The 11202-nt window shown below is 39.3% G+C and overlaps 3 long non-coding RNA genes across 3 annotated transcripts; all 3 read left to right on the top strand.

Moving 5' to 3' along the window:
• Positions 1-5136: 5136 nt before the first annotated feature.
• On the top strand, positions 5137-8933 carry LOC114157753 (uncharacterized). The gene is made up of 4 exons (XR_003598256.1): positions 5137-5799; positions 7700-7759; positions 7985-7993; positions 8879-8933. It is a non-coding gene; the product is annotated as an uncharacterized LOC114157753 (long non-coding RNA).
• Positions 8934-9059: 126 nt separating this feature from the next.
• On the top strand, positions 9060-10352 carry LOC114157745 (uncharacterized). Its single transcript, XR_003598249.1, has 4 exons — positions 9060-9174; positions 9566-9627; positions 9718-9866; positions 10331-10352. It is a non-coding gene; the product is annotated as an uncharacterized LOC114157745 (long non-coding RNA).
• Positions 10353-10528: 176 nt separating this feature from the next.
• On the top strand, positions 10529-11165 carry LOC114157737 (uncharacterized). Its single transcript, XR_003598241.1, has 3 exons — positions 10529-10653; positions 10771-10835; positions 10987-11165. It is a non-coding gene; the product is annotated as an uncharacterized LOC114157737 (long non-coding RNA).
• The last annotated feature ends 37 nt before the right edge of the window (positions 11166-11202 follow it).

The following is an 11202-nucleotide window of genomic DNA, read 5'->3' as shown; positions in this document are numbered from 1 at the left end:
CAACTGCTCCAACCACAACAACGGAGACACCAACCACAACCACAGATGCTCCAACCACAACAGCTTCTGCAACCACAACAACAGTAGCTCCAACCACAACAACAATTCCTTCAATCACAACAGCTCCACGAACCACAACCACAGAAGCTCCAACCACAACCACAGCTGCTCCAACCACAACAACAGTAGCTCCGACCACAACAACAGAGGCACCAACCACAACAACAGTTGCTCCATCCACAACAACAGTAGCTTCGACAACAACAACAACAATTCCTTCAACCACAACAGCTGCACCAACCACAACCACAGCAGCTCCAACCACAACCACAGCTGCTCCAACCACAACAGAAGCTCCTCCAACCACAACAGCAGTAGCTCCAACCACAACCACAGCTCCTCCAACCACAACAGCTTCTCCATACACAACAACAGAAGTTAGAACCACAACTACAGCAGCTCCAACCACAACTACATCTGCTCTGTCCACAACAATAGTTGCTCCAACCACAACAACAGAGGCAGCAACCACAACTTCAGCAACTCCAACCACAACCACAGCCGCTCCAACCACAACAACAGAGGCACCAACTGCAACAACAGCTGCTCCAACAACAACCACAGCTTCTCCAACCACAACCACAGCTGCTCCTACCACAACAACTATTCCTTCAACCACAACAGCTGCACCAACCACAACCAAAGCAGCACCAACCACAACCACAGTAGCTCTGACGACAACAATAGCTCCAACCACAACAACAGAGACACCAACCACAAGTACAGCGACTCCAACCACAACCACAGCTGCTCCAACAACGACAGCATCTGCAACCACCCCTACATCTGCTCCAACCACAAGCACAGCTGCTCCAACAACAACCACAGTTTCTCCAACCACAACCACAGCTGCTCCAACCACAACAACTATTTCTTCAACCACAACAGCTGCACCAACCACAACCAAATCAGCACCAACCACAACCACAGCAGCTCTGACAACAGTAGCTCCAACCACAACAACAGAGGCACCAACCACAACTACAGCAGCTCCAACCACAACCACAGCTGCTCCGACCGCAACAACAACAACCCCAACCACAACCACAGCTGCTCCAACCACAACTACAACTGCACCAACCACAACAACAGAGGCACCAACCACAACTACAGTAGCTGGAACCACAACCACAGTTACTCCAACCACAACAACAGAGGCACCAACCACAACAACAGCAGCTCCAACCACAACAACAGAAGCTCCAACCATGACTACACTAGCTCCAACCACAACAACAGAGACACCAACCACAACGACATCAGCTCCAAAAACAACAACAGAGGCACCAACCACAACTACAGTAGCTGCAACCACAACCACAGTTTCTCCAACCACAACGACAGAGGCACCAACCACAGCAACTGTAGCTCCAACTACAACCACAGTTGCTGCAACCACAACTACAAGTGCTCTGACCACAACAACAGAGGCACCAACCACAACTACAGTAGCTGCAACCACAACCACAGTTACTCCAACCACAACAACAGAGGCACCAACCACAACGACAGCAGCTCCAACCACAACAACACAGACAACAACCACAACCTCTACCAATGCTCAAACAACTACAACTGTTCCTGCAACAGCCACAGTAGCCCCCGCAACTACAACAGTGACTAGAACTTCATCTGCTCCTCCAACAACAAGCACCACTAATCCTCCAGCAACATCTAGATTTTTTCCTCCAACAGTGACCACAAGTCCTCCAACAATTACAACTGTTAATCCTACCATATCCACCATTGCACCTACAACTACAGTTTCTTCAACAACACCCACTTCAGCTGCTTCAACAACTACAGCTGTTCCTCTTACAATTACTACTGTTCCTCCTACCATAACCTCAATTTCATCTGCAACAACCACAGTTGTACCCCAAACAACCACAGCCACTCCAACAACCACAGTGGTACCTCTAACAGCAACTACAGCAGCACAAACAACTACAGCTGTTCCTTCAACAACAACAATAGCTGTTCCTCCAATAATGACAACAGTTGCTCCAACTGCTCCTCCTGTCATAACCACAGTTATGACAGCCACAGTTTTTCCAACGACTATCAGCCCTGCACCAACAACCACTGTTGTAACTCAAACAACTACAATTCCTTCTACAGTAACCACAACCAGAACTAGAGCCACAGCTGCTTCCACAAGTACCACCTCAGCTGCAACTGTTCCTCTAACAACAACCATCCTTCCTCCAGCAACTACAGCTATTCCTCCAACAACTACAGTAGTTTCTGCAACTACAGCAGTAGTTACAGAACCAACTACCACTGGTCCTGCAACAGCAACCACAATTACACCAACAACTACATCTGTTCCTCTAACAACAACTATAAATGCTCCAACAACAACAAAACCTGCTTCAACAACCCGTCTTTCACCACGAACAACTACAGTTGCTCCTACAACCACAAAAGTTACTTTAAAAGCAACCAGTGTCACTCAGTCAACTGCTGGTACAACATTAGCCACAATTTTGAAAAAAACCACAAGGACATCTTCTACTGTTGCCCAACCAACTACCACTAGGAGAGCAACCACAGATGTTCCAACCACTACTATTAATGCCAGGACAACTATGGTTGCACATACAACAGTTTCTACAAAAACAGCAACAACTGCCCTTACCACTACTGTAAATGGTTCAAGTGGAGAAATCCACAAGATGAGCTTCATCTCCTTGTTCTGCATGGTGGCTTTGTCACTGTTACTATTGAGCCAGTATGAATATTAAATTTTTCTATTTCTTAAAAGGAAGATATTATTCAAAATGGATTTTGGCACAAATAGGCCTAGAAAATATTATTGATACAACTGAACCTTCAGGAAGTATTGCTTTAGCTAATAGGCTGGAGAATAAGTCTGAAATGAAAACACCTTTCAGCAAGTGAGAAGGATTTAAGAGTTGCAACTTTTTATGTAAATCACTCATTGTTTTTATACCAGCCCAAGGAGACAGATAAAAAAAAATTACTTTTAACACATTTGAGTCCAAGTCCAGCCTTTTTGGATTCAGTTAGACTTTAGACATCTCTTTCATTTTATTTTCACTTTATTTCTTTATTTAAAACAGGGACAATGTGCAAAAAATCACTAAGAAATTCTTTATACCAGGATTTAGTTTCAGTCTGTTGTGCCTAAGCAGGTGAACTAATATGCCAGTCTAAAATCATCACAGTTAGGCATATTATAAAGGTCTTATTTAATTTCATGCGATCACTTAGAAATGTATTTGCATAATTTCCTGTGCTCATGTAAAACTCCCTTCATTCGGGAAACGGTGCTACTGTTCAGAATAAGTAAAAAATATGTTCTGAACAGGAAATGACTTTTGACAGGTTTTTGTGTCACGAAGTGGGATTTCATTTTTGCATGCTGGGAGATGAGATTGCTCATAATTTTATTATTAAAGTTGTGGCATTTTTATTAATATGATTATGTTGGCAGTCTATGAATGTGGGGAAGTGAACTGGCACCAGTAGCAGTAGCAGCATTTCTGGGCATAGAAATGTGGAAGCAAGATTGGTCATGCTGGTCTCTTTTAAAGCTCATGATTCCCCCACAGCTGGCTGACAGCACACAAAGTGAGTTTTTAATGCCCTTCACAGATACCATAAAGTTATTGTAATGTTTTACTTTTATTTTTTAACCTTTTCATCCACACAGAATGAATTAATACATAAATAGATAAACAATATTCGATTTACTGTAAGTGGTAAGATCAGGAAATCCTCAGGAAAAATTTGCTGTGACTAATGAAATCGAACTTTATTGTTCTTGTTCTAAAAAAACATGCAGCAGTAAAAATATAAAAGTTTAAGAAACAAAACAGCTGATATAAAATAGGAATGAATTGTGTCTTTTCACACTGTGAGATTTGAACAAGTCATAACAGAATGCAAAACACAACACTGAATGTAAAGTAAAATGCAAAACTGCACTGCTGTTTGGTTTTCAACTGACATAATTTTCCTATCACCTCTGTTTGGATTTTAACTTCCCTGTTCTGTGCTTCTGACTTGACCACAGAAATTATAAAGCAGCAAAAGCAATTTTATGCTTTTGTAATTTATATAAAATTATATAAGAATATATATACAAAACAAACTGTTATACTGTTGTTGTTGTTTTTTTTGTTCAACTTTGTTTTCTAAAGTTTCTTAAGAAACATTAAATCTTAATTGTACAAATATTGCGTAAACAAAATGAAGCATAGATATAAATACAAACTGGAAGATTTTCTTCAGCCTCACCTGCGTCATCCAATCGGTGCGTCATGTGCTTCTACCACAACCAATCAGCATCGGAGCGCACCTCAATAAATTCCTCCATCTACGGCTCCATCTGCTCACCAGCCGGGCTTCAACCCACCTCCATCCCTTCTTCTCCACCCTTGTTCCTTCATCTTCTTCAGACTTCCATCCTCTCCTTAGCCTCCTCCACCAGTGTCCGGGTCCCGGGGGGAAGACGTATCTAATCCTCATCCTAATCTGCTCATCCAAGCCTATAGCATTTCACAGCGTCCATCTCTTCTACCGGACGCCATAACTTTAATCCATTCATGTTAATTGAAACTTTCTAATTGCAGCTTTTTCTTTGTGATACTTATCCAGTTTTGCTTGGTTTTCCATTTACTTGACTTAGGAAATGTTTCTGTCAGGACTCTGGGTTCTTGGGTTGAGATCCAGTTGAGCACAAATAACTAGTGAAGGTGGAGATTAACCTTTCCTTTTCAAACAGGAAGAAACCTAAGGGTTAGTATGAGAGACAGAAAAATTAAAAAAGAAAATATACAAAGTTAATTACAAACAATCCACGAATAGGGAGCAGAAGGAGGATATGTCAGAGTGGGGACAATCGTTAATATATCTACAAGCAGGGGCGTGCCGTGGTGGCGTAAGGGGATAGCGCGACCCATATTTGGAGGCCTTGAGTCCTCGACGTGGCCGTCGCAGGTTCGACTCCCGGACCCGACGACATTTGCCGCATGTCTTCCCCCCTCTCCTTCCCCGTTTCCTGTCAGCCAACTATCATATAAGGGACACTAGAGCCCACAAAAGACCCCCTGGAGGGGTAAATATATATATATATATATATATATATACAAGCAGCAGAAACGTACAAAAATTACAACCTAATCTACGTGAACTATAAGTGCAGTCAAAAATACACATTTTATGCCCTAAACTTCAAAACTGTGAGTACTTTATAAGCAACGACTGGGAGCTCTATAAGGAAAACCAAAACATTGAATCTGGAGTTTCTGATCCTGAGCAAGCATCAAGTGACAGTGGGGATGACTATCTCAATTTAACAGAAGAAAACCTCCAGCAGTTTGAGTCTGACAGGACAGAAACAAGACATTATAAAACACTGGGCCACACGTCTCTGTATGGAAACTGACCAACCACATCTGATAATGCTAGAGAGTATGACCTGAAGACAATATTCAAATATTTTCAGGTGACTTGCAAGAAACTTGTTTGAATAATGGCCGTAGGGAGAAAGTTATTTTTGTCCAAGTTACATAGTGGGGTATTATATTGGTGCAACTGAGAGTCTGTCCAATGTTTCACTGGATACAGAAGAATCTGAGCAAGGAAGCCAAGTGTCTATTGATTAAGTAATTATTTCAGAATATTTGTTCATCAGTGAGGTATAGATAATGGAAATACTAGTATAAAGACATTAGCATATGTCAAAAAACATTTCAGCTTTCATTTTTGGTGAGTACTTTTGTTCATTTAGTACCACACTGTACGTATTTTTGCCACGTTGTATATGTTTAGAACGACAATGCTTGAGCTTCGATTTTAATGTGTAAACGAGGATATGTAAATCTCCTAGTTGGAAATGCAGAAATGAGTTATTTGTTGTTAATGTTTAATTGATCTTCATCATCTTTGTTTTATTTTTACTCATTTGTAGATTAAATTTAAACATGGTTTAAACGCCTTTATCTAACCATAGTTAACTCTGGACCTGTGAATTATTGCAGAATTGCACAATTCACAGTTCTAGATTGTGTATAATTAACAGACTGTTGTTAATTATATTTTTCAAGTAATCTACTCTTCTGTTTTTTTAAGCAAACATCTGCCCGCTCTCACGGCGACCTTTGTTCATAGCTATGCCATGATTCTGGGGTGCTTAGGCCTTCATCTATATTTTTGTATTTTGATTATTTCCTTGTTAATCTGCTTCATGTTTGAGTTTATAAATCAAGATAAACGTTTTCATTTTGGTCCAAATGCCCACACTAAACTCTATGCCCCTCTGTGAGGCCTGTACTCAGTCAAAGTGCACATAAGGGTACAAAAACACACAAAACTTAGAGTTGTGACAGTACGCATCTGTGTTGTTATGTTATTATGACTTGTTGAAAACAAAACTTGCTTTGTATAGTCACACAACTAAAGAATAATGAAACAAAAATAATTTCATCACTTTACATTTGAATCTGCTTTTTATTTCAAAATGTCACATGAATTGCGGGGGAACCGAAGTCCGGTTGGATGTGAACAGAAACAAAAAATGTAATGTCCAAATTTAGGCAAAGAAGTTAAAGCCTCCAACTAGAAGGTGCTGAAAATGTTATTGTTTTACTCGATAGCCTCCTATGTTGCTCTCTCTTTCCCTAAAAATCTCAAAGACAGGTCCTGTAGTTGTAAAAATATAAAATTATACGTCTGAATCTACATTTAGAAACTCAAAGTACCAAATAGGATTAGAACAACAGTCTCTGCCAGTCATAAAAATATATTGAGTAATCAAAACTCTAAATTCAGTCAAATGTTTTATAAAACCGCAGTAATTATTTTGATAGAGAAAATTAGAACGATTCCATATACCTTAAAGTCTCTTATAATGTGAACTAAGTTCTTGTGCAGCTTTAGACTAACTAGTCAGAAAGATTAATCTACAGAAGAACCTCAGTTTATAAGTGAACATTTGTTTTCTCTATATTAGAGTGGTCTATTCAAAGATGCCAATTGTATTTTTCATAAGAATGGTTACATAAACATGAGGCATCAATTTATACACCAAGTAGAAGAACATATATTCAAAATCTCATCCACCATGAATGAAGTTCTCATGAATTTCCTTGTTCTTCTTTTAATTTGGAACAGACCAAGCACGAAATTCAAACTTTTGCACGCATGTTTTGCATGTCATTTGCTTATCTGACTTCAAGGCAAACATGAAAATATTAAATGAAGTATTTCTGTAACAGAGAGACAAAAGCAAAAGGCCTGAACCTCAAACAGCCTTTTGTTTAAGGTATAAATAATACCTTTAGTGTGGGCTAACTTTGCAGATGGTTTAAATGTAAATGTTTTTCATAATGAAATCAAGAAAAATCAAGGATGTCTCTTGAAGTACATGAGTCTTTCTTTATGTATTTATGACTAAGATTTGTTCCAGGGTTAAATTAGCCATAGTTTTACCAAATAGACAAGTTTGCAAGTACTAACAAAAGTTTGACATGCCGTATTCAAATGTTGCTGCTAATTTTGCACACTAACAGGAACTCTTCTATTCTTAAATTAAAATAAATGGAACTAAGTGTCAAGTGTTGGATTTGCAACTTCAGGAAATTAAAGTTTTGAATGTTTGATTTTTCAGATTCCTGTACTGTCACAATGGACTTTAGATGGATCACTTTAATTCTTGTCACTCTAGCAGGTAAAGTATGTCAAGTCAAAGTAAAGTCTTTAAAACCTTTGTTTCAATCTCACAGAAAACCTACAACCGTTTACATTAGTTACACATGTCTTGTTTCTAAGTGGAGTTTTAGTCAAACAATATGGTTTCTGGATGCCTCTGTAATGTGTGACAAAAGTGGGGAGCAGGTGCTCTGGTGTTATTAGATTTTATTTTGTTATATTTTTCATTCTTCATAACAAGTAGGTCCAGCGAGTACAACAGCAACAACTGCAACAGGTCCAAACACAACAGCAACAACCACAACAAGTCCAAACGCAACCGCAACAGGTCCAAGCACAACAGCAACAACTGCAACAGGTCCAAACACAACAGCAACAACCACAACAAGTCCAAACGCAACAGCAACAACTACAACAGGTCCAAACACAACAGCAACAACTGCAACAGGTCCAAACACAACAGCAACAACCACAACAAGTCCAAACGCAACAGCAACAACCACAACAAGTCCAAACGCAACAGCAACAACTACAACAGGTCCAAACACAACAGCAACAACTGCAACAGGTCCAAACACAACAGCAACAACCACAACAGGTCCAAACACAACAGCAACAACCACAACAAGTCCAAACGCAACAGCAACAACTACAACAGGTCCAAACACAACAGCAACAACTGCAACAGGTCCAAACACAACAGCAACAACCACAACAAGTCCAAACGCAACAGCAACAACCACAACAAGTCCAAACGCAACAGCAACAACCACAACAAGTCCAAACGCAACAGCAACAACTGCAACAGGTCCAAACACAACAGCAACAACTGCAACAGGTCCAAACACAACAGCAACAACCACAACAAGTCCAAACGCAACAGCAACAACCGCAACAGGTCCAAGCACAACAGCAACAACTGCAACAGGTCCAAACACAACAGCAACAACCACAACAGGTCCAAACGCAACAGCAACAACTGCAACAGGTCCAAACACAACAGCAACAACCACAACAAGTCCAAACGCAACAGCAACAACCGCAACAGGTCCAAGCGCAACAGCAACAACTGCAACAGGTCCAAACACAACAGCAACAACCACAACAAGTCCAAACGCAACAGCAACAACTGCAACAGGTCCAAACACAACAGCTCCAAATCCAGCTACAGGTGCTCCAACCACAACAACAGCAACTCCAACCACAACAACTGCTGCTCCAACTATAACAACAGCAGCTGCAACTACAACAACAGAGACACCAACCACAACAACAGCAACTCCAACCACAACAACAGTTGCATTAGCCACAACCACTGCAGCTCCAGCATTAGTAAGGCTGCTGACTTTTAAGTCTGATGAAGTATTCACCTCTGATTTGGGAGACCCATCATCATCAGGATTCCAAACACGCTCTGGACATATAATGAATCGTGTATGTTTACATTTCTTATTCACATAACAATTTACACTGTACATTTTAAAAATGAATTCTACTACATAAATTACTAATCTGTTGTATGTTTATAAAGGATATTTTGTGTTTCTCTTCAAACTAAAAATATGAATTAAGTTTTCTTCTAAATTAGAAAAAGACATCCTAATCTTAAATGATTATAAATCCTAGTACTTACCTAGAATAGGTCTAATTTTTCTCAAGCATAACAACATATAATTTAATTTGTTTTCTTTTAAAGAAGTACACAGAATTTCTATATAAACCAATGTAACAAAATGTATTAATTGTACTAATGATTTTAGTAAGAAAAACTTTGAGAAACATATTTTTAAAAATTGTACACTTAACATTATTTTTCTCCACGTAGCTTGACCCACTTTTCAGAAGAGCTTTCCCCTCATTCCAAAAGACTGGAGCCATGAGATTCAGGTAATTTCCTTGTAGTTTGCTCAAGAAATTAGAAAAACTTTGTAGGAAGGCACTTGTAGACAATAACTAATTATGCTAATACATTTGCAGGGCTGGATCAATAATCAACTCTGTGGATCTTGAATTTGAATCATCATCTACTACTAATGATACACTAATTAAAGACATTTTGGTTAATGAGGCTTCAAACATCACAGAATTCAACGTACTAGCAGACACGGTTGCTATTAGTGACCCAGGTAAGAAAAAATAAATAGATGTCTGAAAATTCTATATTTATGCAAATAATGAGAGAAAGAAAGCAATGACTGAACATTTATGAAAAGTAGATAGAGTGACACAAAATTTATGGAAAACTTGTTTGAAAATTAGCTGATTATACAAATTTTTATGAAATTATAAATACTATTAATATAAACCTTAAAAATTGAGTATTCAATTGTTCTTTTAAACTGTGCATAAGTGATAACTACGATAAATGTCACAGATCCTGCATCCACAACAACAGCTCCAACTACAACCACTGCAGCTCCAACCACAACAACCACTGCAGCTCCAACCACAACAACAGCTGCTCCAACCACTGCAGCTCCAACCACAACAACAGCTGCTCCAACCACTGCAGCTCCAACCACAGCAACAGAAGCTCCAACCACAACAACAGCGGCTCCAACCACTGCAGCTCCAACCACAACAACCACAGCAGCTCCAACCACAACAACAGAAGCTCCAACCACAACAACAGCGGCTCCAACCACTGCAGCTCCAACCACAGCAACAGAAGCTCCAACCACAACAACAGCGGCTCCAACCACTGCAGCTCCAACCACAACAACCACTGCAGCTCCAACCACAGCAGCTCCAACTACAACAACAGGAGCCCCATTTGTACCCACTACAACTACAACTGAACCTCCTGCTCCAGTGTATGTTCTTGCAGCAACCATTATTGAACCATATGATGAACAACTTGGAAACAAATCCAGCAAATTGTTTATGGATCTTGAGAAAAAAGTCATAGAAACAGTAAGTACCAAACAGCCATGTCTATTTTATATTTGCAAAGATTCAGTAAACATCTATTTTGAATGATTCAAATTTATTCTTCGTTCTTATGGTTGCATTCAATGTTATTTCCTACAGTATGACTTAATCTACAAAAAGAAGTTTGGAATCCTCTTCAGTCATAGTTTTGTCATTGCATTTAGGTAAGATTTAAATTGTACTTCTTTTCTTTCTGCAAGCATATTTGTGATCTGAATGATGATTTATGTTATTTGATGAAAAAGAGCCAAAATATTATAGGTTTTTTATTTTCTGTTTTTTTCTTAACTTGTTTTATTTATGGTTATGTTGCAGAATTTCCACACAATCTGCACGATTGACTACTACTGAAGCAGAAGTGGGGTTGGAGTTTAATAAAACTACAACTTCTGACAATCTCCCAAAGAATGAAGTTGTACAAGAAACCTTACGCAAGGCGATAAACAGCACCACTTTCAACGTTACATTCATTCCTAACACCATTAATATAATAAGTAAAAAAATTTTAACACTATGCAAAAACATAAACAT

The sequence above is a fragment of the Xiphophorus couchianus genome, chromosome 14, assembly GCF_001444195.1.
Source record: "Xiphophorus couchianus chromosome 14, X_couchianus-1.0, whole genome shotgun sequence".
Taxonomy (NCBI): domain Eukaryota; kingdom Metazoa; phylum Chordata; class Actinopteri; order Cyprinodontiformes; family Poeciliidae; genus Xiphophorus; species Xiphophorus couchianus.
The sequence above is the reverse complement of the archived record's forward strand: the minus strand, read 5'-3'. Positions and strand labels throughout refer to the sequence as shown.